Source organism: Hemiscyllium ocellatum, chromosome 17 (assembly GCF_020745735.1).
Source record: "Hemiscyllium ocellatum isolate sHemOce1 chromosome 17, sHemOce1.pat.X.cur, whole genome shotgun sequence".
NCBI classification, from domain to species: domain Eukaryota; kingdom Metazoa; phylum Chordata; class Chondrichthyes; order Orectolobiformes; family Hemiscylliidae; genus Hemiscyllium; species Hemiscyllium ocellatum.
In genome coordinates, this window is record NC_083417.1 from 22,766,816 (window position 1) to 22,782,417 (window position 15,602).

The following is a 15,602-nucleotide window of genomic DNA, read 5'->3' on the forward strand; positions in this document are numbered from 1 at the left end:
ATCAAGGGACTGGTGCTGTGAGTGTGGGGACTGTTGGGAAGTCAACTGTGGGGATTGAGGGCAGCTGGTTTGGATGCAGAGAGGATAATTGTGAAGAAGGGCAATTCAGTATGTCAGAGTGGGAGATGATAGAGCATCAGAGAGCAAGAGGCATTCCAGGAGGTCGAGAGTTATAGACACAATCACCACCACCCTGGCTCCAATGGGAAGGTGAAAACAGCTAGTTCTCTGTCATTTCAGACAATGCTACTACCAAACACATATTCCTCGCACACCTTTCACAGGGGCCAGTCCCTCTGGGACACACTAGTCCATTCCACAACCATCCACATCAACCTCCCCCACCCTCCCTCCCACCCCCTGCTCCATGGCACCTTCTCACATAACAGCAGAAGATGCAACACCTGCCCCTTCATCTCTTCCCTGCACACCATCCAATGGCCTAAACACAGTCTGTCCAGGTGAAGCAGCATTTGATCTGTACATCTTCCAATCTTGTGTCTTGTATTCACTGCACCCAATGTGGCCTACTCTGCATTGGAGAAACCAAATGCAAACTGGGTGACTGCTTTGCAGAACACCTCCAGCCTGTGCGCAAGCATGACCCCAACCTTTCCATAGCCGGTAATTTTAAGACAGCATCCTACTCGCGTGCCCCACACATCTGTCCTCGGCATGCTGCAGTGTTCCAGTGAATCACATCACAAACTGGGGGAACAACATTTCATCTTCTGACTCGGCATTTTACAGCCTTCTGGACTTAATATTGAGTTCAACACCTTCAAACTGTGAACATTTCTTGCCTTTCATTTAGCTCGTTATCATGTCCTCTCCTCCTCCATCTCACTGACTGTCCTTTCAAGTATGGCAAGAGACACACCATTGTCCTGCCATTTTCACATTTCGATTGCTTAATGTCAACTGCTAACATTTTTTCTCCTCCGGCAACCTCCACCAACTACCCCCACTCCTGAAACACAGCATAAATGCTGTCCCTCCACACTTCACGTCAGCTCTGAAGAAAAGTCATCTAGACTCAAAATGTTAGCTTGTTCTCTCCATGGATGCTGTCTGAACCACTGTGATCTCCAGCATTTGTTGTTTTCAATAAAGATTCCAGCACCTGCAGTAATTTGTTCCTGCATAACTGGGATATAATAAATCTGCATGCCTCCGGGTCAAATGGTGTCAGGGGATAACCTTTGTTGGTGCTTCATCTGAAGCATCTGTCTCTTCTTTCTCAGGAGGATTTAAACAGTGTCAAAGGGCTTCTCCTGTTCCCCTTTGTCTTCTTTGCAGCAAATAACCTACTTGGCAATTCAAAACTGATGGAGTCTCTCGTCAGGCTTCATGACTTGCCAATGTGCCTAGTGTCTATGAAAATCTAAACACGTTCTGCTCCTTCTCATTTTGGTGATTTTTCACCAAGACCTTCCGGTCAGCATTGTTTCACGCTTGGCATATTATGATACAGCTTCACTTTGTCTTGTTTTCCTCTCACTTTGCTACTAACGTTAGCTTAAACAAAGCTGAACCTTGTCCGAGCAGTATGTTTAACACTAAACCATCAAAAAGTGAGTAACCAATTGTAGACTGTCAGGTGATTCTGGCTAAGAACAGATAATGGCCCAGCTTGTCATCAAATACTTTTGCAACAAAGACAGAAGTTGCTGGAAAAGCTCAGCAGGTCTGGCAGCATCTGTGAAGGGAAATCAAAGCTAATGTTTTGGGTCCAGTGACCCTTCTTCAGAACTGCTGGTTGTCCAGAAAATGTTGGTTTATGTGTCAACATTTTCCCAGCTACCATCAGTTCTGACAAAGGGGCACTGGACCTGAAACGTTAACGTTGATTTCTCTTCACAGATGCTGCCAGACCTGTTGAGATTTTCCAGCAATTTCCGACTTTGTTTCTGATTCACACAGTCTGCAGTTCCTTCAGTTTTTACTTTCACAATGATCGCTTCACAATCCGTACACTTCCTTCAGCAGCACAATTCAGTGTTGGGTGATATGACAGTAATTAGTATGTTCAGTTTCTCACTTACTCAAATATTTCATACTCTTCTGACGTAAACTGTGCGCCATTAGTGACATCAACATTTCTAGTAAGCTATAAATTGCAAACCAACTTCTCAAAACGTCAATAGCTTTGGCAGTGGTAGTATTGGGCAGTCTTAACATTGATCTACTTGTAAGAGTTATCAAGCAAAGCGAGACACTCATTCCATTGTACTTAAAAGAAATTAATAAGATCATTCCTACTCCTTTCTTCTACCTGAAGATAGAGTGAAAGTGAACCTTAGTTGGATTATTTCTCATTCTAAGACACACAGCTTCTAATCAATTCTTCATTATCTTTATCAACATTTGGATACCAAAATTATCTCATTAACTCTTTCATACAAATAAGCTGAAAGCCCTTGATGAAGTTCATCTAATGATTTCTCTCTGAACCCTGGCAGAATAATGACTCAGAAGCCCCCTAGGAAAGAGCCTTGATCTACAGAGTTCATTTGCGTGTGTGAAATGCTCGTGCAATTTTTCATCATCACATTCTTCAGCCAGCCATTCATTGTATAATTGATCATCACACTGAGCTTCACATCTTTCAGCATTTCTTCACTAATTTATCTGGCAGACTCTGGCATCACATTTGTGCATGCAAAGTAATTTACAGTTAAATCAGTCTTCATGCGAAATCTTGAGAGAACATCCAGATTTACATGAACTGTTTACATATAGTATTTAATATTGCACAAAGCTTAATTTACATTTCACTTTCACTACTCAAAGCGAATTTGGAGTTCTGTTAGCACCACATAAATGGCAAACATTGTTACTGATCCCCACGGAAAATAACTCAACCCAGTTTACCCAGAGGTAAAAACAATGACTGCAGATGCTGGAAACCAGATTCTGGATTAGTGGTGCTGGAAGAGCACAACAGTTCAGGCAGCATCCAAAGTGCAGCGAAATCAATGTTTCAGGCAAAAGCCCTTCATCAGGAACTTGTTTAACCAATTCCTTTATTAGGGAAACTTTTTGCTTACCTCCTACTTCTAATAAGAGGTATTAAAGTGGGGTTCAACAATACATCAAAACAATAGTTTAATCTAACAATGAAATAACTAGTCAGCTTCAAATCAGTTTTACATAAGGGAATGTAACTTAGCAACTTCTTGTACTCACCCATTATAATAACATTCAATACTGTGGCAGTGCCAAGAATAAAAGCAAGTTGTGAATCTTTGAAGTTCATTCCTACTTGGTATTTTACATTCAGCATTACTGCTCTCATCTCTGTGCAACTTTTCTTGTTGTCTGACTAAGAATACCTCTTGACCTTCCTGCTCAATTCTAACAGCTTCTATTTCTGCAAATCAATGTGCAATTCAAACCACTGAAATGGCTTTAGATATATCAAACTTTAACTGGAAGCTCTCCTTTGATCTGCAGCAATGCAGTTTCCTCTATTCCTGCATGAAGTCTAGATATGACTATCTTTCCCACAAGCATAGCACTTTGTCTTAAATTAGGACATGTGACTGATTGGTGACTACCATGGAAGTGGTGGAATCTTAGTTTCTGACTAACCATGAACTTGGCTGCCATGATCTGGACCTCAGTGAACTCTGCTGCACTTCCTCTGCTAGTTCAGATGAAGACTTTTTTTTTGCAATTCACCAGTCTCTTTCTGCCAATTGCCTCCAATGTGGGAGGCAATGATGATGGGCTAATATCACTCCTAGCAATCCAGAACCCAAGCTAATGTCCTGAGGACTTGAGTTCAATACCCACCATGGCAGATTGTGGTACTTGAATTTTGAAAAGTTCAGGAATAAAAAGTTGGTCCAAATGTAACCACTGGTTAATGGTTATAAAACCCAAAATGGTTTATGAATGTCCTTTAGGGATGAAGGGCTTTTACCTGAAACGTCAATTTTCCTGGTCCTCGGATGCTGCCTGACCTGCTCCCAGCATCATTCTAATCTTGACTCTAATCTCCAGCATCTGCAGTATCCACTTCCGCCAAATAAATCGGCTCTTCTCACCTGGCCATGAGACTCCAGATACATAATAACATGGTTGACTTTTAACTGCTCTTGGATAATTAGAAGTGAGCAATATGAAAATGCTGCTCCTTTAACAAGGTTAGGTTGTCCTGGACTTTTTTCAAGAGAAGTCATAAATGCATAGATTCTAATGTGACTGTTGTATGGATTTTATGGCCAATTTGATTACAGCTAACAGATAATGCCTCAGGCAAAAGTCTTGGACACAGTCAGTCAGCCACTTGGAGTGATTGTAGAATGAAAGGGGAGTAGCCAGTTCTCCCAGCTCAGTTTTGTTTTCTAGCTTGTTCATGTTTTAGCAGCCTGGTGCGTCTTTTGAGGCTGCTGGTCAAAGAAACAGTTGCATGATGATCCTCTCTCTCTGAGATCTCTCCTGTAAGACCTCATGTCTAATTTTACCTTTTTGCCAAGGGGGTGTTTATGGGGACTATTGCAGGCATTTAGAAGAGCATCATTAAGTTGGAATAATCTGTTGGGTTTTTGGATAGGTTAAGTTATTCTATATTCTATTTTCTTTTGTTTGTATTTCATTCAGTAATCTTACAAATAAATTCCATTTTGTTTAAAACTAAGTGGTTTGGCCAGCTGCATCACTCCTGGAATATCCACTTTACACCTGCTCCAAACAATGAGCAAAGTTAGGGTCCAGGCTACTTTCTTGAAATGTTTTGAGGGGGTCTGTCCTGGTCCATAACAGCAATAGCTACTAAACTATCCAGACATGCCCACATATCCCAAGAACAAATAAAAAGACATGCTTTCTTCCGTCCAGTTTATTTCCTTTGTCTTGGCCTGAAATGTGTTATTTCTCAGAAGGTCTCCTCACATGAGGTCTCAAAGTTTGTTTACCAAGATTGTGCCGTATCCATAATGATACTGTTTCTTTAATTTTAGAATATAATTTGCAACAGTTTCTCTTGGCAGCTGCTTCCTTTCAGAATGCAAATCTCAGCACAAATTTCATTCTTAAATATGCAATATTAGGACTCCAGAATCTCATTAATTTCAGAATATGAGAAGGAAGTAGCAGTGAACCTGGCAATGAGACATACTGACCCAAATCATTCTGCAAATTTGGAGTCTAGTATGACCATTCCATTCATTTCCAAGTTTTTTTCTAAATGTTTCTCTCTCCTCTACGTACTCCGTAATACTGGGCTCTCATATAAGACTAGTTAATTCCCTGTCAAAATAATCTGACCTTTCATGTTGAGAACATCATTTAATGCTGAGTTGACTACTCAAGTTCCTTCTATTTTTTTCTGCCCTCTACATGGACCACAGGTGCTCTGTTTGGCACTAGACCCCTCAACTAACTTAGAGGGAACATTGTGGAGTTCTTCCATTTGTGGCATATGGATAGTTAAAAAGGAGATGTTGTTCAAGTTTGCAACCTGGAGACAGAGGTGGGCCCAGACACAGGCATTGCCATGTAATTCCTCCTTCTCTCTGTAAGGAACTGTTTTCTCCAGACCAGAAACACAAAGTGTTAGCTAACTTGACACATGATGCCCTCCCCGAATGACCAGTGACCCAAGTGTGGCCATTGCTAGTGTATTCCAGTTAAATAATTCCAACTGGTTTAAATTACTGTCGTGATGTGTTCCTCTTGCATTAGAATTAAAATCTCTACAGTGTGGAAACAGGCCCTTCAGTTCAACAAGTCCACACCGACCCTCCAAACAGTAACCCACCCAGTCCCATTCTCCTACCCTATACTGACCCCTGACTAATGCACCTACCCTACATACCCCTGAACACTATGGGCAATTTAGCATGGCCAATTCACTTAACCTGCATATTTTTGTGATTATGGGAGGAAGCCAGAACACCTGGAGAAAACCCATACAGACATGGGGAAAATATGCAAATTCCACAGTCGCCAAGGCTGGAATCAAACCTGGGTCCCTGGCACTGTGAGGTAGCAATGCTAACCATTGAGCCACTGTGCCACCCTTAGGTGCTGATATTGAATGTGTAGCTGATTGTCTGAGTGTTCTGCGAATGGATTAGGTGATGATCCCATTCAGTTGTAAGGCAATTCTCACTATGCTGGTCATGTAAATGGCTTTGGAATTTTCATCGCCAGGATACAAATATTCAGCCATCTTAGAAGATACACATTCAAATTCTGAGAATATTGGTGTTTGATTATTTAAAGAAATTGTTTACAGCTAATAATATTATTAAAGTCGTGTTTTATAAAGCATGGCCTTACAACAAAATGCTAAATGTGGTGTATATGTTTGTGTCAGAATTTATTGTTCTGAACTTTCTAAATCAGATAATGGAATTCAATACCATTTTAAACTGTACCAGAATGCTAGGGCACACACACAACATCCTGTGAAAGCGTTCAGGATGTTAACATTTTTACATCATTGCAAGAGCACTTTTGGCATATGTTTGAGATTTATCAGTCGTCAATTCATTACCTTAATCCTCCTTAATCTCTTCCTTTGGTAGGCATTTAACAAGTTAAGGCTACATGCAATTCGACTTCCGCTGAATTTGATTGCTATTATGGTAGTTAAAAAATTCAAATTTTTCCATTTCAAAAACCCTGTCCTGTCCTACTTTTCTTCGTATGCATTCTGTACTTAATTGTTTTTACACGAAATATGGAAAATGAAGGAACTTTGTAATTCTAATTTAGTAACATTAAATGTCAAACAAGGAGGAATGAGGACATTGCATCTCCAATCTTATAGACAATGAAAGCTTTATAGAGGTCAAATATAATTGAAATTTGGGAATATAGGAACTTCTGTTTGGAATGAGCTTTCTCCACACCTTGCCCCAAACCTCTGAAATTAACAGGAGACAGCAACACACTGGTAATGTCACTGGGTTCATAATCTGAACACTCCAATCTTATCCTCTGGATAGATAGGTTCAAATCCCATTTGAACAGCTGATGGAAATTCAATTCATTTTATACATAAGAGCGTAAAAGTATGGGTGACCACGCAGCCATTTATAATTGTTTTGGAAAACCCTTTCAGAAAGGAATTCTGCCATTCTAGCCTGGCCTACGAGCAACTCCAGACTCACCAACACTAAACACTTTTCTTTACTGTGATCTGGGGTCATTTAATTCAGTCGTATCAAACTGCTATAAAAGTTTAACTTTGAAGGAGAGGCCAGCATCAAACTAGACACTCGGAAAGAACAGCATCAAGCCTAACTGTGTTGACCCCACAAAATCCTACTTTGGACTTGTGCCAAATGCGCCACAGACTAGTCTATCAATGGCCTGACACAGGAAACCCATGGGATCATACTTGACAGAGTTTTCAGACATTATCGCTACCACGATGTATATACTGTCTCAAAACGAGGACAAACCCACCAAAAAAGGTGGCAGCACAATGATATATTCAGAAGAGAGTTGCCCTCAATATTGACTTCAGACCTCATGAAGTCTCGTAGCATCAATTCAAGACTGAAGGAAACATCATGCTGCTTTCTATTTTCTACACTGCCCCTCAGCTAATGAAATCAATACTCCATCCTGAGTTATAATTTAATACGCACTGAGTGTGACAGAATAACCTCTCGGTTGGGGGTCTCCAATATCTAAAAATTGGCTTGATTGGTAGCGTCAGTATTGATCAAGTCCTAAAGGGGATACAGCTGCTGGATGAGGTGCTGTAGCAAGTGGTGAGGGAAGGCAAAGTGAAAAGCATGCTTGACTACATGCTACATATTGCAAGTTCATCTATCCATACAGCATTGGTAGAACTACAGCCCATAAGTTGAAGATAAAGTCTCTATCGTCACATTGAAGATACTCTGCATTTGTATTGTGTGGCATGACTCCATATTATGTGGGATAGATTTGAAACAGATCCAACAACTCAAAACTGATCACACATGAGCTACTCTGAGCTGTTAACATCAGCAAAATCATATTTAACCACAACCTGTAATCTCATGGCTTGGCAAATCCCCCAATCAGTCATTAGCATCAAGTTGAGGAAAATCAAATCATAGTTCAAATCAGAAAGGTGTTGGCTGGCATATCAAAAGCAGCACCAGGCACATCTCAAAAATTAGGTGTCAAATGCAGTGAAGCTACAACACAGGACTACTTGCATAACAAACCACGGACGCAGCACATCGACCGAGCAAAGTAATCCCTCAACCAATGGATCAGATCAGAGATCTACAGTCCTGCAACAGCCAGCAGTGAATGGTGCAAATTAAACAGTTAAGAGGAAGAGATGGTTTCACACATATATTCTCATCATCAGCGATTGGGGAGTGCAACACATTAGTACAGATGGCAAGTTTGCAGTATTTGCAAATGCCTTCAGCCAGAAGTACATACTGGATCATTCATTTCAGCCTCCTGCATAGGCTCCCAGCATCACAGATTCAACCAATTTGAGTCACACCACTAAAATAAACAGCCAAAGGCACTGGATAGCATGAAAGCTATGCATCTGGCAACATTCCTGAAAATGTATCCAAGACCTGGGCTCCAGAACTAGCCACACACTTAACCAAGCAGTTTCAGTATAGCTGAACACTGGTATCCATCGGCAGTGTGGAAAAATACCTAAGTATGACCCATGCAAAAAAAAGACAAATGCAACCCAACTAAATACTAGCTTACCAGGCTGCTTTTGATCATTAGTAAAATGATCAAAGAGGTTGTTGTTGGTGGTATTAAATGATACTACCCAGCAATCACCTGTTCACTCCTGCTCGGTTTAAATGCCATCAAGGTCATAGAGCTCCTGACACCATTAGAGACTTGATTGAAACATGGACAAAACTGCTGTTCTTGAGGAGGTGGCAAAGTTAGAGTGACTTCCCATTGACATGAAGGCAGCATTTGACAAACAATGGCTTTAAGGTGCACAAGCAAAACTGAAGTCAACAGCTATTGGAGATGGATAAAAACTTCATTGACTTTACTCATATCTAGGATAAAAGAAAAAGGTGGATGGTTTGCTTGTTTGAAGTCAATTAAAAGAGAGTACTGTGGATGTTGGAAATCTGATATAGAAACAGGAAGAAAATGGAGAAACCCAGCAAGACTGGCAGCATCTGTAATGACTGAAATGGAGTTAATATTTCAAGTTGCTAGTTCAGAATTGTTCTCCAGCATTTTCTGTTTTTATTGGAGGTCAATCATCTAAGACCCAGGGTATCATGGCTGAGGTTCCACAAGTTAGTGTCCCATATAACCATCCTTGGCTGCATGAAATGGCATTTGCTTCATTATAATGGCAGAAGTTAGATATTCCCTCATAACTGCACTAAACTGAGAATCCATTCCCTGTTCCTCATACATTGACACCGTCTGTATGTAGCAGGATCAAGACCGTATTCAGGCTGAGATTGATAAAGAACATATATCACACACATGCTCAGCAAAGACTAACTCTAACAGGAGAATCTAATCATCTCCACTTGACATTCAATGACATTACAATTGCTGAATTCCCCCTACCACCACCAACATCCTCAGGTTGCCAAGTTACCATTCACTTCATGATGCCCCAAAGTCAGTCTAACATCTACAAAGCCCAAGTCAGGAGTATGATGAATATTTTCCATTTGTCTGGATAAGTGTAGTTCCAAAAAATACTCAAATAGCTTAACATCATGCAGGACAAAATAGCCTGCTTTATTGGCATCACATTACCACTGATGCAAATTGGCAGCACAATGCACCACCTACAAGTTGCACTGCAGTAATTCATCTACTTCCTTCAACTGCACATTCCAAATCTGTGATTTTTGAAATGTAGAAAAAAGACAGAAAATACATTGAAACACCACCATCTGCAATCTCCTCTCCACGCTACACACCATCCTGATATGGAAGTATAATCACTGTCTCTTCAGTGTTGCTGCATCAAATTGCTGGAATCCCCTTCCTAACAGCACTATGCTGTCTACAGCCCACGAAATGCAGAAGTTTAAAGATAGTGAATCGCGTATACCTTAAGGGCAATTAGGGATTGGTAATAAACGCTGAAATAGCCAATGATACTCACATTTTGTGAGTAAATTAAAATCATTTTTTTCTGATCTTCAATTTCTTGCAACAGAAGACTGTTCCCGGAACAGTCTATATCCCAAATATAACGACAGTATATCATGAATGATTTGTTCCACTAAAAGACAGAACAAGCCTCCTTTGTCTTTTAAATATTTTATTAAGCTTGAGGAACAGTGAATCTGTTAAAAATTGCAAAGGAATTGATCTAAATTCTGAACCATAACTCAGATGAGACCTAATAAACTGTGTGGGAAGGAACTTTTTATAGCTAACACAAGGAAAGAAAGAATGAGAAACAGAAGGTACGGGAGCTACTCTTCCCAAATAAAAGATGCCTATCATAATCGCATGCTACATTTGGTGTGTGTGTGTGTGTGTGGCGGCGGGGGTTTGGAATTCAATGACATCAATGGTCAGCTGTAAAACTTGGCCGCTGCTCCTTGCAGCAATACTATTGGTGACTTTTCAGAACATAGTGGCAGAGTGACAGAGGATAACTCTTCTTGTAGCAACCTCAAGCCGTGTTACAATCACTTGAACAGCAGTTAAGCAAAGATTTGGTACCAAGCTGTTAGAGCACTTTCCTGCAGATTCAGATCTTCACCAGATGTTTCCTTTCACTTTATATTGTCCCCTTTTCAGTGATGTGTCCCTTCAGCCTTGGTAATGGCTGCTAAATGTCTTTGATGTCTCTCTCTTGAAACATAATTTATTTCTCATTTCTCCCACCAATAGCACAATGAACAAAATCCAAGTCAGTGTTTTTAACTGCTTTGCTTCGGAGCTGAAAAATCAGAAAATCAGATGTAACATTGTTTTAGCGTGTGTAAGATGTAACAATCATCTCCCTGAGAAACCTGGTTAGTGTCTCGGCTGAAAGGAAAAAGTAACATCAGCAATATCCAGTGATAAGTTAAAAAGAATCAATTAGGATTACAGGAAAATGGTCTTGAGTGATTTCAAAAATCCATAAATGACAGGCCCAAATGTTAAGTGCTCCAATGTCATAAGGTGGCACATTTTCCAGTAAACCACTGCTCCCACTGTGCTTTAATACAAAGCATTTAACAGAATTCCTGAGTGGTACAGGCAATGAGTCCACTGAGAACTAAATCACTGGGAATAAACTACAAATTACAATGGGATAAAGTGCTATAAAATAGATAACAGCATAGTTGAAGTGATCTAACAAGAATCCAGTGTTTTGTCACATACACAGTAAATAATGAGTCAATTTCTCCTTGAACAAAGGATTAGAAACATAAACCTTCTAGCAAGATTTACAGTAGTTCCTAAACAGCGTGAGTTGGCATTACCTTCAAAACAGAAGCAATTTTAACTGAACAGTGTGATTATGTAGCTCTGGACTATTTTGCTAATGGTGCAACTACTCTCTAGCAGTCTTTTGTCAGTAAAAGCAACTAAAAGTTTTGAGCAAATTGATTGCAAGTCACTTCCCACTGATTAAAATGTAGCATTATCTGCTCAAATAGAGCCAGATAGAATAATTAAGTTGATGTAGGGTGATGTGACATAGCAGGGTACATGCTTCACTCTGAAGTGAATGATATATTGGTTTGATGAAACCATTTCATTTTCAAATATGCATCAATAATTAGCACAACAATCCATTTCTTTTTCCTTTTAATGTTTATAATTTTATTGATAAACAAGAACAACTGGAAGTCTCTCTTTGTGGGATCAGATTTTTGCTGGTGATTATAGAGATTATTGCTAAAGCAAGTATTTGCACCGCATCGGATCGTGAAAGTCTTAAAAGCATGAAGATCCTATCTTGTCTATGAGTTAAGATATATCTTTCCCTTTTGAAACCAGATAATATTTTCCATTGCCTGAAAAGTCAAATTTTTTTTACACAATTAAATGACAGATCATGAATGAAAGTCTCTGAGCAACCCGACAGTCAAAATAAATAGACTCTGGCAACAACTGGACAGCACAATCTCATTTGTGCAATGCCACTAACCTCGAAAGAATCTGTAATTTTAATAAATCAAATCAAAGTGTTTACCCCGCTTTGGGCTAGAATGACTAGGGGTGAAATTTAGTGTGTGCATATGATGCTACACACAGGGCAACATCCAATCTGCAGCCTGTTTTACTGTAGCTAAAATTTTCTGAAGTCAATGGATAATAAGAATCAATTATGCACTTCGTTAAAGTCAAATTTCATTCCAAATGTCTCAACAGCCTTTGTAGCTCCAAGAAAGTATCTGGAAATATTTCAAGCTCCATTAAATAATAAACAGTATAAATATTTACAGGACATCTTACTGAAAGTTCAGCTTCTGTATTTGTCACACTTGCATCATTTAACCTGTTGTGTTATATTGATAAAACTGCTGTTGGGAAAACCTTCTCTCACCGTAATGCTGTGTTTCAAAGCTATTAAACATATGAAGCTGGCAGAACATGGGTGAAGCTGTTTGGAAGTTACTGTTCCTGACTAGGGCTTCGGTGGACATGTGCAACATAAACGTAAGCCATATGGATGCTTATTCCAAGAGACTCAAAACTAGGAGGAGCACAAATGATTGAGATGGGGATTCAGTCTATGATAAGATTACGTGTGCTATGGCATTAAGCTTTAATGACAGACATGGCTCCAGGTTTGATCCCAGTCTACACTAAATTGTCTGGCCTCAGCGTGAGTAACAGGAGAATAATACAACCACCAATATCAAGAGTGACGTTGGGGAAGAGCTGGTATAGGCTGACATGTGGTAGCATGGGATGTGGACCAATGAGAACAACTCATATTTGGGTGATGGAAAACTGTACCTTCACATGTTTGGTCCTATCAAGACCAATAGGAAAGAACAGGGATTTTGGCCGATGACAATGATTGTAAAAGGGTTTAAGAGGGCCTTCCCAAAAACTGTTCAGCTTTATATTTGGAGAATTGAGCAGGGGACAGGTGATTTTGGACTCCTACTGTGAATCCACACCCAATTAAAATATTGCCAAAAGGGAAATTTGGAAGCAAACAAAAAAAACCCTTAAATATAGCATTACAATGTGCACAAAACTTAAGATACAGCAGGTAGCTGTCTAGGACACTTACTGGCTTTTTGAGACTAATTGAGAAAATGCAAGGATCAAACTATGTTTACTCCATTCAAACTGTAATCCAATATTCATAGATTGAGACTGTGTGTGTCTGACAAGCCTAACAAACATACATTGTGATGCTGTGCATAGATACAGGAAGCCAAGATATTGAATCTGGAAATTATAGTGAGTGTTGTGCCATACAGCTTTCTAATGTATCCCTCTATCCATGATTTGAAAAAAGATCATATGAATATATTTGAAATAAATGGGAGTCTTTAAAATAAAGGAATTTGATATTAATAACACATTTATAGGCTTAAATGGTGAAAGAATTCTTAGATTTCGTAGGCATCAGCAGATAATAAAGTTTATTTACTGATATATTTTGATTAAATGAAAAGAAAAACAATGAATGTCTGACTGAACCATTCAAATCATGACGATCCTAAATCTAATTTCCAGCCTGGAATAAGTTTGCTCATTCTAACTAGCAATAGGCAAAGATGATTCCATTGACATTAGTGTTTGCAGAGAAGAAAAAACGCTTGAACTCGAGCTATAAGGTCAGATACAAAATGATCCCTGGTTGTATAACGTGCATGTGTGAACATATAGCAAGGATCTACCTATGATGGTCCTTAAAATATTTAGATAACCTACTGATAATCAATGTTTAACCCCCTTTGAGATTCCGGACAAACACCTGATGGCGACATGCTCGACATCTGTAAAACTACCTTTCACAGCTCTGCATGTTCATAAATACAGAGGAGAAATTTTTTAAGAAGATAAAAATTTGACTTGCAGCAATGAAGCATTTTTATTACAGTATGCTCTACTGTAAAGGTGATTCATGGAAACATGATGTTGATTCATTGCAGTTCACTCAGGATCCAAGTTATGTTGTAACTTGTATATTACGAGAATGGAGCTGTGGATAGAAATGGTAGAGGCTCAAATTTTCTTTCCAAGATATCTGACCGGGAATTTCTACAACTCTAATGCCTGCCATCATATTGGAAAGATTTGCAAATTGATGTTCAGTTGTTTGGCCAAGTTATCAATGCAGCTGCCTTGGAAATCAAATCCCTGGGTTTGGGAGGGGTACATTCAAGCCCAGAACTCCTGGGTCTGAGGTTGCAATGCTACACATTGAACAACGACATCCCCTCACAGGATCAGGTAAAAAACAAATCACTGAAGGCCAGCGACTTTAATCAGGATATACTGCAAAAACCAGGAACCAATGTAAGTCAGCAAGTACAAAATCTGATAGGCAAGATGGGATTAGCATACATAAGGAAATGTCGCATATTTTTAAAATGAGTTCAACAATTAATGGAGGACAGCAGACCAATGCGGTAAGCATTGGAATTGTCACATCTGGTGAAAATATAAAAACAAAGAGAATGAAATTTGCAGCTTCAGAAAGAATGATGTCGGGGCAGAGACAAATAATTTTACAGTTGTTGAGGTAGACATCATTTGTGACAAAAAGCGCATAGGGTTTGAAGGCTGCAGAGTCCGCACACCTTCTCAGTCAGCCAGAAGCAGTGATCAGGTAAAGACAGAGTCAATTTGTCCTGATTTGGAACTAAGGACAAATAAGCAAGTTGATAGAGACTGATGAAAAGCTTATGCTCAAAACGTTGACTCTCCTGCTCTTTGAATGCTGCCTGATCAGTTGTGCTTTTCCAGCACCACATTCTTTGACTCTGATTGAGTCATGAAGGATTGAACTATGTTGTCAGTATGTATATGGAATCTTGCACAAGGTCTTGAAATGATATTAGTCAAGATTAGAGTAGTGCTGGAAAAGCACAGCATCCGCGGAGCAGGAAATCGACATTTTGGGCAGAAGCCCTTCATCAGGAATCTTTCCAGCACTACTCTAATCTTGACTCTAATCTCCAGCATCTGTTGTACACACTTTCACCTACTTGAATTGATATTGCAGTGGGATACATGTGGATGGGAATACAAGCAAGCATCATGATATTCAAAACTGCATGATTTTGCGCAGGATTTGAACAAGGATTCAAATGCATTAAGCTGCTGCAGAGCTACATTGATTAATTCCATATTTGATCAGACAATGCTTATTATAAAGCAAAATTATCTAATACGCAGCAACTTCAATAGCTACTATGGCCTCACTGAATAAATAACGTCAAAATTGGATCCATTACTTGACAGTGGATGTTAGCAGACATCCAAGCTACTGTTTGTATTAACAAAAACAGATGTGATGTCATTGGGACTGTATGACTGCCATTTCAATGACACCACAACTCCACTCGTTATCAGCAAATTATCCAATAAGTTTACAAAATTTGTGTGGAATAAATTAAACTAGTCATTTATCACTATATTCTTTTCATTTATATTGAACTGTCTGTAAAACAAATATCAGTAGGATTACTTCAACAAAAATT

The 15,602-nt window shown here is 39.4% G+C and overlaps 1 protein-coding gene across 1 annotated transcript in view; it reads right to left on the reverse strand.

Moving 5' to 3' along the window:
* cdh13 (cadherin 13, H-cadherin (heart)) overlaps nucleotides 1–15,602 on the reverse strand; it is a 1,093,774-nt gene that overhangs the window by 1,020,799 nt on the left and 57,373 nt on the right. The gene's annotated exons all lie outside the window — the stretch shown is intronic.